The 16,158-nt window shown below is 54.8% G+C and overlaps 1 long non-coding RNA gene across 1 annotated transcript in view; it reads left to right on the forward strand.

Moving 5' to 3' along the window:
* LOC111753834 (uncharacterized) overlaps positions 1 to 16,158 on the forward strand; it is a 147,878-nt gene that overhangs the window by 99,781 nt on the left and 31,939 nt on the right. The window contains exon 5 of the long non-coding RNA XR_010046896.1: positions 9,901 to 11,279. This is a non-coding gene — a long non-coding RNA (uncharacterized LOC111753834). The remainder of the gene's footprint in view (positions 1 to 9,900; positions 11,280 to 16,158) is intronic.

Consider the following 16,158-nt stretch of genomic DNA (forward strand, 5'->3'; position numbering starts at 1 on the left):
GTCTCATTTGGACCTGCAATGCCAGTTCTCCTTCCCTTCCCCTCTGGAAGAGGACTGTGCTGTGTGGAATTGAAAGAGGGAATGGTCAGTAAGCGGGTCGGCAGCATGTGGAAAGCAGGCAGCTCATGCGCCCCAATTTTCTTGCCTTAATTCAGGGAGCCTTGGAGAGAAAAGTTCCCTCCCCAGCATCTCGCTTTTATGCAAAAGACTTCCAACGGGAGGAAGCCTCACTCCACATAACGGATTATTTAGGGAGAGGGATTGGACTGGTCCGGGCTGACCCGGTTCTGATTTCAGATGTGCACTGAATACTTGCTGATTCTCCTGTCACTGGCCAGCTGTGTTCCTGTGCTTAGAAACAGAAGAACAACAATCAGGACTGAAGTATTTGAGTGCTGGTCCAGTTAATTGTTAAACATCTTTAACAGCCTTGGTGGTAGAAGAGACGGTTTGGTTTCCCAACCTGAAAGCAGGCATCTCTCCCCTTCATCCACCCTCTTGGAGAGCTCATTTCTGTGAGGGAAGGTCCCCGTGGGTGAGACTGATATCAGGCTGAAGCCCACAGAACCCCTGTAAAGAAACTGGGGTCCCCTAAAACCATGTCACCTGTCAGCACTCGCTTCCTCCTCTCAGTCTCAAGGCTGAGCCCGTGCTCAGCCATCTTCGCCATTCCCTGAGAGTCACAACCTGGGCAGAACCTAGGGTTGAGGACCTGTGCCCCTCCCCACAGGACATCACCAGCCCTGATGAATCAGAGGGAGGAGCTTCTCTCTGAGGGGCTCAGAAACCAGTGTCTCCACAGTTTGGGGGTTTAAGATGTAAATTCCCTTGGGAAAAAAACAACTTTGGAGTGGAGGTGGGGGCAGTGGCAAACAGCTGTAATCCCAGCACTGTGGGAGGCTGAAGTGGGAAGATCAGAAATTTAAACCCAGCCTGGATAACTTAGCAATTTAGCAAAACTTTGTCTCAAAATAAAACATTTTAATCAAACAAAGCAGGGGATATAGTCAGTGCAAAGGCCCTGAGTTCAAATTCCAATGATGAATAAAGAGCAAGGTAGAGACTAAAGCTGGACTTTTTGTTCAGAAGCATGAGGATTTGGGCCATTTAGATGATGGCTGTCAAATTTCGGTCGCCATGGGTCTCACAGTTCACAGAGAGCACTGTGGGGTGGGGGGCCCGTGCCATCTCCGCTGCAGGGGAAAGGCCAGCTCTGCCCCATTCCTGGCCTGTGCAGTGCTCTGGACCCCACGGAGCTGAGTCGACCTTCCCACGCGCATGGTTTGCTGTCATCTAACCCTGGGTGCAAAGCCATGGGCAGCACAGTTTCCACAAGGACAAGGGCACAGTTTTTCACAAATACCCCTGAGCCTTTGGGCTCCAGTGCACTTGACTGGCTTCGCATCCTATTAAATCCCAAGGGTGTCCTCGGTGACCCTCCCAGGTGGCCTTGGGAGGGGAAATTGGAGCGGGCGGCTCATGAGGCTGTTTGCTGTGTACACAATGCGAAGCAGAAAATTGAAACAAGGATTACGCCGAAGACGCGCTGCAGCCCTCTCCAGCCTGCACTGTTTCCCTTTATTAAGTCCAGACACGATAAAGAGCCGGCTCCTCCCTGGAGTGTGGACAAGTGGATGTCTAGAACCCTCGCAGGCGACAATTATCTTTATAAATAGCCGGGGAATGGGGCCGGCCCGGTCCCTCCCGCACTCAGCACTCAAGCCCTCGCTGAGGAGCTCACAAAGCCCCAGGTATTAGTCACGCAACCTGCGTCCCAGAAAGGCTGGGACACAAAGCGGGCTAATCAGCAGTGGCCCCACCTGAAAAAACGATTCAGAGCCCGCTGGGCCGCACTCCAATTCCCATTTCCATTAGAGGACAACAGATGGGCCCGCCTGCACCCCGTCTGGGAGGCCTGGCCAGGGGGCCTGATGCTTCTCACTGGGACCTGAGCTCAGGGCTCCTGCTGGAGGGACAGGACTGGCTGCTGCTCCTCACCCCGAGGCCTGACAGCCAGCACAACCTCAGGGCAGCAACGCAGAAGCCAGCTACCCCAGCAGAGGCAGCAGAACCTCACCCACAGATGGCTTCCTGAGCCTGGGCTCTCCGGACCTGGGGCTGATGCCGTCCTTTCAGTCCCCACCCTAGGGATGCCCTGCAGGGCTGGACTGGGGCTGAAGCCCTTTCCTCTTGCACCCCCAGGCCTGGCAGCATGGGCCTGGGACTAGTCTTGGTGACAGTTTGGCAGGTGAAGGAGTCACTGTACAGGTGGTTGCACAGGCAACTCTGCCTCCTGGGCATCTGGACAGTCCATAGGGGCCAAGGGCTCAGCTCCTGCCACATGGTGGGCAGAGTGAGGACATCGAGAGTCCAGGGATCTGGGTCACTCCTGTGCAGACACCCAGCTGAGACGCAGAGCATCAGCTCACTGATGAAAAGCTGGGTGGGGTGAAGTGAGACTTTGAGGTCTGTTTCAGCGAGCCACGCAGACAGGACAGCAGATCAGAGGTTGGGCAGGGAGAGGGGATGAGGAACAAGGTAGGGAGGCCCCAGTGGGCCAGCGAGCAGGTAGGCAGGAGACCAACACCCAGAGTGCCCGCCCTGGATCCAGAACAGCCTCACTGTCCGCAGAGCACTCGGCAGGACAGGGCTGCACATCTGACTTGAACCTGTGTTCCTCTCAGCCTGGGAGGCAGCCAGGCGAGGAGCAGCGGGTTTCTCCAGATAGTCTTGCAGGGCCAGGCACAGCTTCCCACTGGAAGGGTTCTGCTTCGCAATTGTGCATATGTATGAAGTGATGGGGTGTTCTCAGGAAATATTGCATCACGTGGGCCCTTAAAACTTATCTAAAAACCCACCAAGGCCTGGAGATCTGGAGATGCCTACAGACTGTGTCATTAGTACTGTCACTCACCCTTGGGGACACTGACCCGTGTGTCAGGGGATGCTTGCCCACTGGACCAGACAGTGCTGATTCAGCTGCCAGAAACAGCAAATCTGTGGAAAGAGCAGGACAGAGAAAGAAAGAGAGAGAGAGAGAGAGAGAGAGAGAGAGAGAGAGAGAGAGAGAGAAGAGAGTGTCAGTCATCCTTTCCTGCCACCAGAAGGCCTGTGTGGCAGCTCCAACATCACCATGAAGGTCACCATTTCTATAACTTCCTTGATCCTTCCTCATGGTCACAGGATGGCTGCCCCTGTGTTGTCCACTTTTAAGGCTGGGTGGAAGAGGCTCAGCTCAGGGAAGAAAAGGTGTACTGCTGGCAGCTTCTCACACCTCATGGGACACAGCAGTATGTGGGTACTCCAGCTTGCAAGGGGCTCTGAGGAGGTGTTGAGAAGAGGTATGTGTGAAGGGGAGTAGACTAGGACATTGGACCAGCTCCAAAGCAGCAGGGAAGGGCAGAGGCCCCTGGAGGAGGGGAGCTGCTCAGGGCACTGCACACAAGAAGTAAAAAAGGGAGGAGCAGGGAGGGAGCTGGACCTTGGGCCACACCCCAGGGACTGCCTCTTCCTACAGGCCCCGCCTTTTCCCATAGGCCCTGCCTCTTCCCAAGGCCCCACCTCCTCCCCTCAGACCACACCTCTTCCCAACAGGCCCCACCTCCTCCCATCAGGCCACACCTCTTCCCAACAGGACCCACCTCCTCCCCTCAGGCCATGCCTCTTCCCAATAGGTCCCACCTCCTCCCATCAGGCCACGCCTCTCCCCAACAGGTCCCACCTTCCCCGGGACCCCGGGATCCTGCCCTTCCCAAACCAAAGCAAAGCCAGCCTGAGTACAGGACACCAGGCTCTACCACAGCAGGGCAGTCCTCAGAAGTCTGCAGCAGTGAACCGCATTTCTGTGAACTACAAAACGATGCCATAGTGCCACTCAGATGTCACGCAAGGTCCTTGTATTTGCAGTGCCCAGGCGCATCGAGGAACCATGGGCGGCCTCTGTCTCAGCACTTAAAGCTGTGCAGGCACTGGGCAGGCTCCCAAAGGCTCTGGTGCTGTGCAGCTCCCACACAGGACCAAGCTCTGAGAGAAGAGGCACAGAAGGGAAGGTCATTTGGTACCTGCCTGTCACCTCAGCCTGCAGTGAGGCAGAAACATCAAGGCTGAGGGTACAGGGAGAGGGGACAGACCAGGTCCCCTCGAGGCAGTGGGGAGCAAACAGAGAGGGAGGGTTGGTCTGCTCCCTTCGCTAGCAGGTCCCCAAGACCTGACTTCCAGTTTCCCTAGAGGTGTGGGCCACCTCCCAGCAGCACTGAGGCCCTGGGGGTCACCAGGAACAATACAGATACACGTAGGTGACAAGCAGGGGATGCCAGGGGCTATTCGTGCTGGGCACAGAGGGTTGGGACAGCAGGAGGCTGCTGAGTTACCCACTCTAGTGTCTGAGCCCGGCCACTGAACCATGCCTCTCAGGGTCCCCTGGGCAGAAAGGGATGTGACGACACAGACTGTCACACATCTGCTAGGGTCAGTCACCCAGCAAGTGACACCCAGCAGCAACCCGAACAAAGCACAGGGCACTGTGTGCAGGAGCTGCAGGGAAACGTGTTCCTTCAGCCCATCAGAGAGTTGGGAGGCCCAAGTCCACCCCAAGGCGACCATGTGGCCACTGGCTGCACCTGCCTGGGTCCCGGAGCCCAGTTTGGTTTACGAGTCTCCTGCCTGACCCAATGTCTGGTTTCCCAGATTCCTCTCTCTCTTTTTCCTGGAGATCTGCATTTGTCTTCACTGCTTGGAAATTTTCTCTCTGGTTAATTTACTCTCTCTGATCTCAGATGTCCCCAAATCCAGAGGGAGGTCCCACGACCACCCTGTGAGTCAAGTCTATGTTGTCCCTGCCCCTGTAGAGAACTGGCATTCCCCTGCCCACGGCTGAAGGATAGGGGCCCAGGCAGAAGGGGACAGCTACAACCACACCTGCCTCCCCCATAGAGAAGGGACTGGAGCTTTGGAGGCAGCTGGCGCTGTGGGTACAGAGGAGTGAAGTCTCATGTCCTGCAAAGCAGTCACTCTGTCACCTGCTACCCTTGTGTCCTCTAAGGACCAGCAGACGCAGAGCTCTTCAGCTCCCAGGAAGCCCAGGCTGGGCCTTGGGGGGGGGGGGTCATTGGTCACTTCCAACAGCTCAGCTCTGCACAGCCTGTGGGTTTCCAGTCACAGCCCTTGCTTCCAGCAGAAAGTTGGTCAGTCCTGCAGCACCCATAGCCACCACACTGCAACCCCTGCCAGTGGGAGGCTCAGGGGCACCAGGGCTTCCCCAAGGCCTCAGGAAGCTGAAGAGCCCACACTCAGAATTGCTCACTAGGGAGCCACCAGCACACCTGAAAGACAAGGCCTGGCATTGGAGTGGTTTTGGCTGGGGATCGCGAGCTGGGGACACCAGCCAGCCCTTGCGTCTCCTCTCCTCCACTCTGTGCCCACTGTCTCATGGGGCCACTCGTCCTCCCTGACAGGTTCTACAGCCACATGCCTTTCTGCTGACACTGACTCCACAGATGCAGGATTGCCGACCTGTGGGGAAGACGGTGCACGCAGCAGGAAGGCAGAGTGTGGCCTGGAGTCACTGTTTCCCTGCCTGACAGCCACACAGGCTGAGGCCAGCGTGAGATTCTCTGAGTCCAGTGCAGTTTGCTGTGGACCAGGAAGCACAATGGTGAGGTCACCGAGGCTCTCACACCCACGTGTGCTGCACATATGCGTGATCGCTTCAGGGTCCTGACGGCTGCTCTTGCTGTCTCCAGCTTGGAGGGACAGAGTCCTTGGCAGACCCAGGCAAAGCCACTGAAACACTGAATTCAGCAGGGACCGGAAGAGACAGCTTGGCTTCATACCTCCAGGAAAAACCCTTCCCATTAGAGGTCTGAAATAAATTTAGAGATCCTGGGGCTAAATGTAGCTGACTGACAGTCTCTTGTCAGCTTCCCTGGGCCACTGCTGCAGGGATCCGGTCTCTGTGAACAGAACCAAGAGGAGGAAGAGGCGCCCAAGGAAGAGGGCAGGGACAGAGGGAGGACAGGGCCAGCTCTGTCTGTGTTCAGGCCCTGGTCTCCCCGAAAGGGAAGATGGGGAAAACAGCACAGACTGGGCCGAGACACCTGATGCTGGGTGAGGAGACCAGAGGCCAGGGAGACTGCACCCACTCTGGAAAGTCGTGAAATTCAGATTAACAATTTAACAGCCTGAAATAAACTATTCCTTTTGAGGTGGTAAATAGTGCTTTCATTACTTACTACTTATCCTGAGGGCTGGTACCAGTCATGGAAACCTAACAACAAAAAGGAAAGAAAATAGTTAAAATAGAAATAAGGGGCAAACAGACGGAAGTATACAACCCAGGGCTGGTTTCGTAGATACACGCTCTATAGAAATCAAAATCTCTCCTGGGGCGGGGAATGTAGCTCAGTAGCACAGCAACTGCCTGGGAAGCATGAGGTCCTGAGTTTGATTTCTGATACCAAAACCCCCCAAATTTCCTGATTTCCCTTTACCTAGGGGAGGCTCCCGTCCTCATGGTTCAAATGACTGCTAATACTCCACTCCCAACAGCTGAACAGGTCATGAGGAGAGAAGACATGCCTTCCCTTTCAGAGAGACTGTTTAGAAGTCTTATTCAACATGTGATTTTGGGAAAATTTTAGTCAGAGGTGGCGATGTGTGCTGCAGGGCAGTTTGCAGCAATGTCTGCAGGCAAATAGCAGTGTTCCGCGTACCCCGAGAGCATCATGCTACATGAATCAGACCCACAGGCTTCAAAATCATATGGTTAGTCTGATACGAGAAACCCAAAGTGTAAATAAACTAAAGAGCCAAATAAGAGATAGGTCATAGAGATGGACCTTTGGCTATCTGGAAAGCCATGAAAAGAATGCGGTGCTGTGAACCTGCACCAGCTCCCCACGGTGGGGTGAGCACTGGGCATTGCATACAGGCGCGCGTAAAAATGAAAATCAGGCCGTGGATTGAGCGTGCCGTTCCGCGCCCAGTGAGAGCTGCTGCAGAAGCACAGGCCTGCACGTGGTCTAGGCCCCAGGCACAGGCACTGTGCTGGGGTGAGCAGGGTGCTGCCTGAGAGCCCCCTTCCCGGGAAGCATACCAGGTCACCAGCACCGCTGTCCCACCTCACAGAGATGTGGGGATGGGTGGAGGGTGCCCATGCCAGCCACAGCAACAACCAGGATGGAGACAGCCAGGATGGCTGGCAGGGCCACCTGGAGCCATGGGCTGGGGCTGTGAGCCACACTGGGCACCCAAGAAGGCCACTTCCGGATCCCAGGTGGGGAAAGCAGCACCAGTGGTGAGACGTTGATTTGGGCTGAGAACCTCACCATGGAAGACCCAGCTCCTTCCCAAGGGTGGAGGGGACTGCAGGCGTCACCTTGACGGAAGCTCCTTCTGTGGCCGCCTCCACTGACCAGTCAGCCTGCCCAGAGCTATGGGGTGAGGAGGGTGTGAAGATCAATGCAACTTCATCGTCAAGAGAACACGGCATCAGGAGATGCACAACTGACTGAAATACAAGGCAGGGAAAGAGGAGAGAGGGGCTGTGAGGGGCCGCAGCTGCCAAGGGCTGAGCAGGCCATCCCTCGCTGATTCTGCTTTGTTTCCTTTAAATCTTCTTCAGCTAGGACTAGCTTTCTCTCAGAGACCTGGCTTGTCTCAAAGGGCTCCTTGACATCTACCTTTCTGTGGTTCTGGACATTGGCTGCTGCATTGGAAATCTTTTTTAAGATTGATTTGTAAGAGCTCTTTCTACTTGAAAGAAATTAACTTTCTTTAACACAAGTTTCAAACACTGTTCCCAGCTGGTCCTTCATCTTTTCATAGGTGGGGAAGCTTCATTTAGAAAGTTATATATTTGTGAAATCAGGTTGATCCATCTTTTACCAGGACTTGTCACATTAAAAGACAAAATTATAACAATCCTAGGTTTGCAGTTCTGGGCTTTTTTCTTCTAGATCAGGTTGTAGTCTGAACCAAGAGTGGTTCTGAATACCACCACACTTCAGGGCAGGTTCAATTTATAGCCAAAGAACAGGAAGTGAGGTAGGAAAAGGAAGTGGCATGCATGCACAGTAATTGGTTACAGCTTGCATCTGTCTTGTTTGACAGTTGGCTGCTGCTTCTGATTGGCTGAGATGTAGGTGAGGGTCAGTTTGTATACCCTTAGGTTCACAAGATACAGAGTTTTAAACCAAACCTAAGATATGCACAGACAAATCAAACTTTCAGTTAAATGTATAGTGCTGAGGATTTAACCTAGGCCTTTTCACTGATCTATATGCCCAGCCTTTTAAATTTTTTTCAATTTGAAACAAGGTCTTGTGAACTTGTTAAACTGTCAGATTGAGTTTGAGCTTGTGCTCCTCCTGCCTCTGCCTCCCCCAGTGCTGGGAGTTTTGGAGACCACCACCCAGCTGCTGTGTGTTTAAAAATATTATCTTGTATTTGTTCTTTCTTTCATTATTTGGAGTAAAATTTTTATCTGCCTAGAATTTAATCTGCTGAAGAGTGGGGTGGCTGGCTATTTCCACACTGTTGAACACCTTGTCTGTCTTTCACTTATTTGGGATGAAACCATCATCAGTTCCTGAATCCCCACACACCTGCAGGTCTATAACTAGCTTCCGAGGCCATCTCCCCCTCTCATGAACACACCTGTGCCATGGGCTGCAGCCTTTCTTACTGTGCTGGTCAGCTCTTCCTGTCTGGACCCCAACACCTGACATTTGAAGCTTTAGGAGGAGAAGGGGTTCATCTTGACCCCTGACTTCAGAGACTATAGTCCAGGGTTGGTCACAGGACAGAACCAGCAACAGAGGAAAGCTGCTTACCCCAAGGCAGCCAGGAAGCAGGAAGGGATGGGGTGAGGGACACTGGCTTCCTTTCCAGGCTAGGCCCCGGGCCCTGACTGCCCATGCAGCTGAGGGGCTCAGTGCCCCATAGCCAACCACGGCCCCACCCCCGCCCACCTCTTAATATCCCTGCACTGGGGATTAACCCCCCTGGGTGAGTCTTTGGGGGCATCTCTGACCCAGCTGTAGCAATGCCTCTGGGCCACACTTGATGGCCTGTTAAGGCCGAGCAGCTCCCTCGTCGAGTGCTCTAGCTGGTTCTGTGTGCCATTTCCCATTGTGAGTCAGCTTATCTCCGCACCCCTGACGGAGGGGCTCTTTGGTGTTTTCACTGGAACCTTGTAAAACTTGTGGGTAACTGCTGCTGCTGCTGCTACTGCTGCCGCTGCCACCACCGCTGCTGGAATGTCCTTTGCTTCTCATTTACCCATGCTCCCCAAGGGCTGTGAATGTTTCCTTGTGAATCACGGCCGTGTGCTTCCCTGGCCTCTGTCGTTTCCTCTGGCAGCAGCACCTTCTGCTTCTAGAGGCTCTGAGGGCGACTGTGGCTGAGGCCCACCGGTCTGAGAGTCCCCAGAACAATGGCGGCAGTGTCACCCTCCCTGTGTGTGTGTAACCTGAGCCTCCATGGTTTGCAGGGCCTCAGCATGACACACAATCCCCTTGCCCTCAGTCACTTGCAGTGCTGCCCAGGGTGGTGAGGTGCACCCTGCCTTACGCGTCTGTGCTTATGGCTGCACCACTCGGCCTCCAAGGATGGGTTCTTACTCCACGGCGGGGCCTCTTCTCCAACAGAGCAAGGTGTTGCCCTCTTGACCTCTTTGTAAAGAAGCAATGTGCAAGTTTACCTGTAATCCTGGCACTCTGGGAGGCTGAGGCAGAAGGATCACAAATTCAAGCCTCATCTGGGCAACTTGGTGATTTTCCAAGACCTTCTCTTAAAATTAAAAAGAAATGAAATAAAAAGGTTTGGAAATATAGCTTGGTGCAAAGGCCCTGGGTTCAGTCACCATCCTGACTCTCACTATGACTTCGCTGTCCTCTGCAGGCCCTGCGGTCACCTCAGCACAGCCTACAAGGAAGTGTGCAGCCCTCCGGATGTGGCAGCCCAGCCTCCTGCAGCCCCAACCCTGAGCTTGCAGTGGTCAAGTGTGCAGCTCCCAGTGACACCTGCCAGCCATGTGTCTCCAGAACCTGAACTCATGTCCTCCACGTCCTGCTATGGGTCCCGTCAGCACACCAATGACATGCAGAGCCCAACTCCCCAGCTGCCATCTCCGCCTCCAGTCGGGGCCCAGGGCAGCATCCACACAGTCTGCCTGCACCCTGGTGCTACGGTCCCCTGCATCCTACCTGGGTGAGGCAAGATTGGTGATCCTTGGTGAGCTCTGCACCTTGAAGATGCTGAGACCTCCCTGTTCCACAGTGGAGACTGCTGGGTGCCTCAAAGGCGTCATAGTGCAGAGCAAAGTTAGCTCTAAGGGCTCAACCAACAGAGGGGAAACCCCAGCCAGGCAGGGTGGTGGGGCAGTGTTCAAGGACCTGGGCTGGGAAGGACCCCCCAGGCACTGGGCCCATCCTGAGGCACTGTGGCAGAGGGATGCCAGGGGCAGGGCAGGGGCAGGGGTAGAAGATCGAGCTATGGCCTCCCAGTATCCCCGGCAGTGTTTGACTTTCCAGTTTACTGCTGTGAGTCTCCACTGCTTCCCCTCCGGAACTGCCTTTCTTCCCAAAAAACGAGGCCTGGACTCAGCATCAGGGCCACAGGCGGGAAAAGCCTTCCCAGAGGCCATAGGGAGCAAGAAACTCCCTGGAAGGGCCAGGCTTGCACTGTCCCCAAGGCAACCTGGAGACAAGGAAGCTGCCTCAGATGCACCCCACCAAGGAGGCTTCCAGGGTGACAATAGCCACTCAGGACACCTGACATTTTGTGGGCCCGGGCTATCCATAAAGAGTGGCTAAGGACAGAGATTAAAAGCACACTGAGTTGGAGCAAACCACCTAACACACATTGAGGGTCTGCTCACACCATGCAGAGGAGCAGCTGTCAGGAACAAGCATCCTGAGACATGCTGCTCTTCTCTCTGGGGTTCCAAGTGACCCCATAGTATGAGGGGACAGAGATGTCTGTGCCCCTCCAGATGCCAACACAAACATCAGGCCCAGAGTAGGGCCCAGGCCAGACACTGCCCTTTCTCCCAACGCATGTGGCCTCCGCCCTTCTCAGAGCCCTAGTGACCACGCCCAGAGGCCTCCTTAGTTCCTGGCCAACCGCCCTGCCTGGATCCGACCCAGATCAGCACCCTGCTGAAGCTCCATGTGGATTACAAATTGCAGCGGTCAGAGTGGGGGAGACAGATCCAATTTCAGAGCTTCTCCCACAGCTGGGATGAACCACCGGGCCTGGGCCACTGTGTCCCCTGACAGGTAAGGCAAAGCCTGCTTCCGGTCTGGGCCAGCGGCTGCCAGTGCAGGATGCACTGCAGTGGGGGCTCCCACCAGCCACCCTGAGTTCACATCCAAAGTCACCGGAGGCCACTGCTGTCTCCCTTCCCTTCAGTCTTTCCCACTGCACAGAGGGGCAGAGACAGAGAGGACACATGCAGGGCTCCTCTGTCCCAATCTGTAGAGGTGGGGGCAGCAAGCCCAGGATGCTAAAGAGAGTGGGAGGCTGTGTTGCCACTCTGGGCGCGGGGCCTGGTGGTCATGGAGCTCAGAAGCCAGGCCAAGGAGACTGAGTGCAGGGTAGCACTTCCTCAGAAAGAGTCAAGAGTGGGCAAGGGCTCCCACAGTGGGAGAGGAGTCCTGGACAGCTCGATGGCATGAATCAGGCTGGCTGCTGGCCCAGGAGAGGGGTGGCCCTATGGAGCCATCAGGGTGGATGGGAGCCTGGTGATGGTTGTCTAGTGCTGTTTGCATGATGTGGCCCGGAGAAGTCCTGACCTCTTGAGGGCCATTTGGTTCCCATGAGGTGAGTGCCCTGCTTAGGGTTGGACGGTCCAGGTCTATGGCACAGATTGATGGCCAGTTTAGCAATAATGGCTGGATTAGGGGGTGATCACTCCTTTAAGGGATGATTGTTGTCTTAGGGGTGATTGCCGTCTTAGGGGATGATTGCTGGTTTGGGAGTGATGACCAGCTTAGGGGCGATGGCTGGCTTAGGAGGTGATCGCTGGCTTAGGGGGTGATCTAATCGTGGGGTGATTGTCTGCAGAGGCTGGGCCCTCCAGGGAACCAGGGTTTAGGGAAGGAGAAGACTCCAGATTCTGCCCTGGTGGTCTGAACTGGACACAGGTGGAAGCCCTGCCTGACACCTTCATTATGCTTACCTTGGTATCCTCCATTCTGTAGGGAGGTGAGAGAGGTTGGGTGAGTTTAGGATGAATACAGTGGGCCCAGCCCACTGTAATCATGTAACCATGTAATCATGTAAGCATGTAACCATGCAGTTAGAAAGGATCATGTCATGGACCGGAAGCCATGGAGTCCACCATGGGCCACCTGTGTGTATGCAGGGCAGGGGAGACTGTCCCCTGGAAGGGACAGGCTTGGCGGGGCCCTCACCCACAGGGGCCTGTCCTGGTGCGCACCTGGGACTCCAACTGGGTCAAGGTGAGAGGCCCCCAGTGCACCTCCAGATGTCCAGGCCATGGAGTGATGGGGGGAAAGAAGTCCTCACAGGGATGGCACCTGGTCTCTGGAGCCAAAGGCCAGGGGTGGAACTCTCCATTCGTCAGGAGCTGGCTACTTTATTTCCCAAGCGGCAGTTGAAACACTGTTTATTGAAACTTTGTCTAAACTAAAACATACAATAAAATCAAAAGGGCTGGGTATGTAGCCCTGGTAGAGGTCCTGGGTTCAACCCCCTGTACTGGGAAAAAAAGCATAAAAAAGGATGATTTGGGGTGAGAATGGTAAAGGCCACTGCACAGAGGCTGTGGCACCTACCAGGTTCCCCAGCTGGGGCTGAGGACCAAGAAGTGGCAGTGTGCAGAGTAGCTCTCTGATTCCCTTGTGGGGATTTCCCTAAAGGACAGCTCGGCAGCCTGTGTGGCAGTGCAGTCACCATCACAAAACATGGTGCAAGGGACAGGCGGCAAGGGACAGACCTTCGTGCAGCATGGTGGGTGTTAGTAGTCGTCATGCACAGGGCAGTGTCTGAGGGTCTAGAGAGTCACCCCGCCCTGTGAGGCATCTCCTCTCCTGCTGGCTCCCTGTGCTTTCTGACCTGCAGGGAGATGACAGACCGATGTGAGTCCCCACAGTGTAGCGTGGCCAATTTTCCCGGGCTTTCCTCTCACTGTGCACTGTCGGCGTCTCTGTTGCTTTACTCCCCCTGGGTGCTGGGAGGGCAGATGCTGGGCGGCTGGGTGGCGTTTCCATGGGTCCCACAAGCCCTGGTCCCACTGCAACCAGGTGGGTGCAGTCTCCCCATGGAGGCTCACTCCTGCCCTGGCCTTCTGAGCTGCCCTTCTGTGGTTGATGGCTGTCCTGGGTGGGCCCTGTGGTCATCACATTGGCAAATGATGGGTCCCCAGCCTGGGGCCAGGGCCACTGTCCACCGTGGGAACCTGGGCCATTGTATTTGGGGTGTTCTCCAACCTGCCCACTTCTCCTGCTGTCCTCCATGGGAGATCCTCTCACCATTAGGTGTTACCTGGCTGCCTCATCGAGTGGTCAGATGCACTGCAGATTCGGTCACCTGTCCTCACATTTCAGAAGTTACCCAGCTGAGTCCTCCCTCACCGCCCCTGTCTGTGTGCTCGGAGGCTCGTGTCTGTGTTGCTGAGAGACTAGGCCCTGGCTGTGTTTCTGTCTCAACATCTCAGCATCTACCTCCTTCCTTGCTGTCCCCACGGGACCCATTTCAGGGTCCCTGCTGACCTCGGCAGCATCCATGCTTTCTTCCATGCCTTTGAAGAAGGAAGGAATCATCGCCGGCAGGCTCCCTGCGTGTGCAGCCCTGACGCTCCCTGGCCCCGGGCTCTTCTCTGAGCACCTTCATGTTTCTGGACAGGGCCTGTCCCTTCTCATCCTGGGTGAAGAGAAGACAGTGCATGAGAGTGGCTGGAGGGGCGCCCCTTCCACTTGGCTGTTGTAAGGCTGAGTCAGTCTGGTCAGGAGTAGTGTGAGAAGGGGGTTTGTTGCTACCCTGGTTACCTTCGGTGTCCCAAATTCAAATCCTTTAACTGTGTAAGTAGAGAGGCTTCCTTATGGTCCCAGACCTTCAATGCCCCTGCCCATGCCTGCTTCCCTTCTGTGGGCGGTGGACAGTGGGCTGTGGACAGTGAATGACTGCACTGACCGGGCACCTGCAGCCCACGTCAGAGTTGTTCAGGGCCATTTCGCCATCTTGCACAGACGCGGGTAGGGAAGGAGGATCTCCTCAGGTCTCCTCCTTCTCTGGGCTGTAGCATCTGTCCTGGTTTCGACCCAGTGGTTTCCTACCCCCCTGGTATGGTGGTTTCCACTGTACCCTGGTTGGCAGGGCCTGCTGTTTGCCCAATGGAAAGGGCTTGGTGTGGGGTGTCCTTATTCTGCACACAGGACAGCCCACAAAGGTGTGCCCACCCAAGGATCTGAGGGCAGTGCCACCCCTGCAGCCCTTGTGCCCCAGGCTCCCTGCAGATCCCTGAAAGCCGTGATCATCCACCCCGCAGGCACCTGCTTTCCCAGATTCCAACCCCACTGTGACCCCATCACTCGGCTCTCTGAAGCATTTGAGAAAAGTCATATTGTGGGTGCCCAGCATTGAGCGAGCTCCCCTTTCCACATCAATGCTAGCCGGGTGCACTGAGACTCCCCTGACCGGGGTCGGCTTGCTCCTCCCTGTCCTGTGGGGCTCTGAGCCCATGTACAGCAGTCCCTCTGTGCCCACACCCCACCTGCTGTACCCAGGTGAGCTCCAAGAAGTTGCTGGGTCAGGGAGGAAGGACACTGCCTCGCTAGCCTCAGTGCCGACCACCTGAGGGGACGCAGGTGTCGATCCTGCACGGTGTCGAGGCTGTCCCAAGCTGCCGGTGTTGCCCCACTTCCCGAGTGGCTGCCTCCAGTCTTTCTTCAGTGCTAATCTGTAGGTTTGTGTAATTTTCCAGGAATGATACATGGCGGCTTCCTAAACTCTCACTACATGAAAATGTCTTTCTGTTCCCTTCATCTACAAACAATAGCTCAGCAAGATGACAGATTCGTGGCCTCCAGCTTGTAATCTCAGCATCCTGTAGTTGTTTCTTATTATACCCTCACATCAAAGCCACGCTGAGGTGTCTCCCTGTGAATATTTTATAGCATCTACTTGGTTGCATGTAGGCATTTTTCATACTTGGAAATCAAATACTTAGCTGGACGTGTCTGGTTGTGCATCTTCCTTTGTTACTGGCTGGTGGATGGTACCTCATCTCAAACTGCAGACTCTGACTCTGGCCTTCTGCTTGGAAGTGCTTCCTTAGACTACAGCGCTGACCTGCTCCCCTCTGACCTCAGCAGTTGGGTCACCTGTGTGCCACCTTGTGCTGTGTCTCCCCTGACATGTCCCACTCTCAGCTCCCCATCCTTTCGCCATCTGTCTTCCTCCACAGCGCTGCTCCCGTTCCCTGCCACTCTGTCTCTGCCTCCTCTCTTCCCACACTGTTTGAAACTTTGCTGTGGCAGATTTTCTTTTATTACCTCCCTTGCAGAACTGCCATGGCCACTGCTAAGCTGCCCGGCTGTCTTATCGCCACATCCTCCAGCTCTGCTCACAGGGCTCACGTTGTCCTTAGATCGGAGATAAAATCTTCTTCATCCCATAGTTAATCTCTTCCAAACTATGCTAATCTTCTCCCTGAAATATTAGATTTATTCCTTTTGTGCAGAAAAATATTTCCATAGAGGTCCCCTGAAGATTTCACTGTTCTGTTTTCTGTATACAGTGAACCCCCATACCTGCGGGCTTAACCCCCTGGATTGAGCCATCTGAGGACTGAAACCACTTAGGGCTGGGATTGAGTCTCCACTGAGCATGCCTGGGCTTATTTCCTGGTTATTATTCCCAAACGATGTGGTTTATCAACTATGTACACAGCACCTACCTTGTATCAGGCAGTGTAAGTCATCCAGAGATAATTTACAGTGCACAGGTGCATACATTAGATTACAGGCAAGCAGTTTTATACAGTGAGTGTGAGCCCCCTGTGAATACAGAGGAGGCCCTCTCATCTGTGAGTCAGGAGAGGGCCACGTCCACTGGCATTTACCCTGAGTATTTCCTTGAATTTCTCCATTATTTGCCTGTATGCTCTTAAAATCCTGCTACCTACTCTCTGAC

The sequence above is a fragment of the Cavia porcellus genome, unplaced genomic scaffold (genome assembly GCF_034190915.1).
Source record: "Cavia porcellus strain 051 isolate PalLab524CR breed Dunkin Hartley unplaced genomic scaffold, mCavPor4.1 scaffold_4, whole genome shotgun sequence".
Lineage (NCBI taxonomy): Eukaryota > Metazoa > Chordata > Mammalia > Rodentia > Caviidae > Cavia > Cavia porcellus.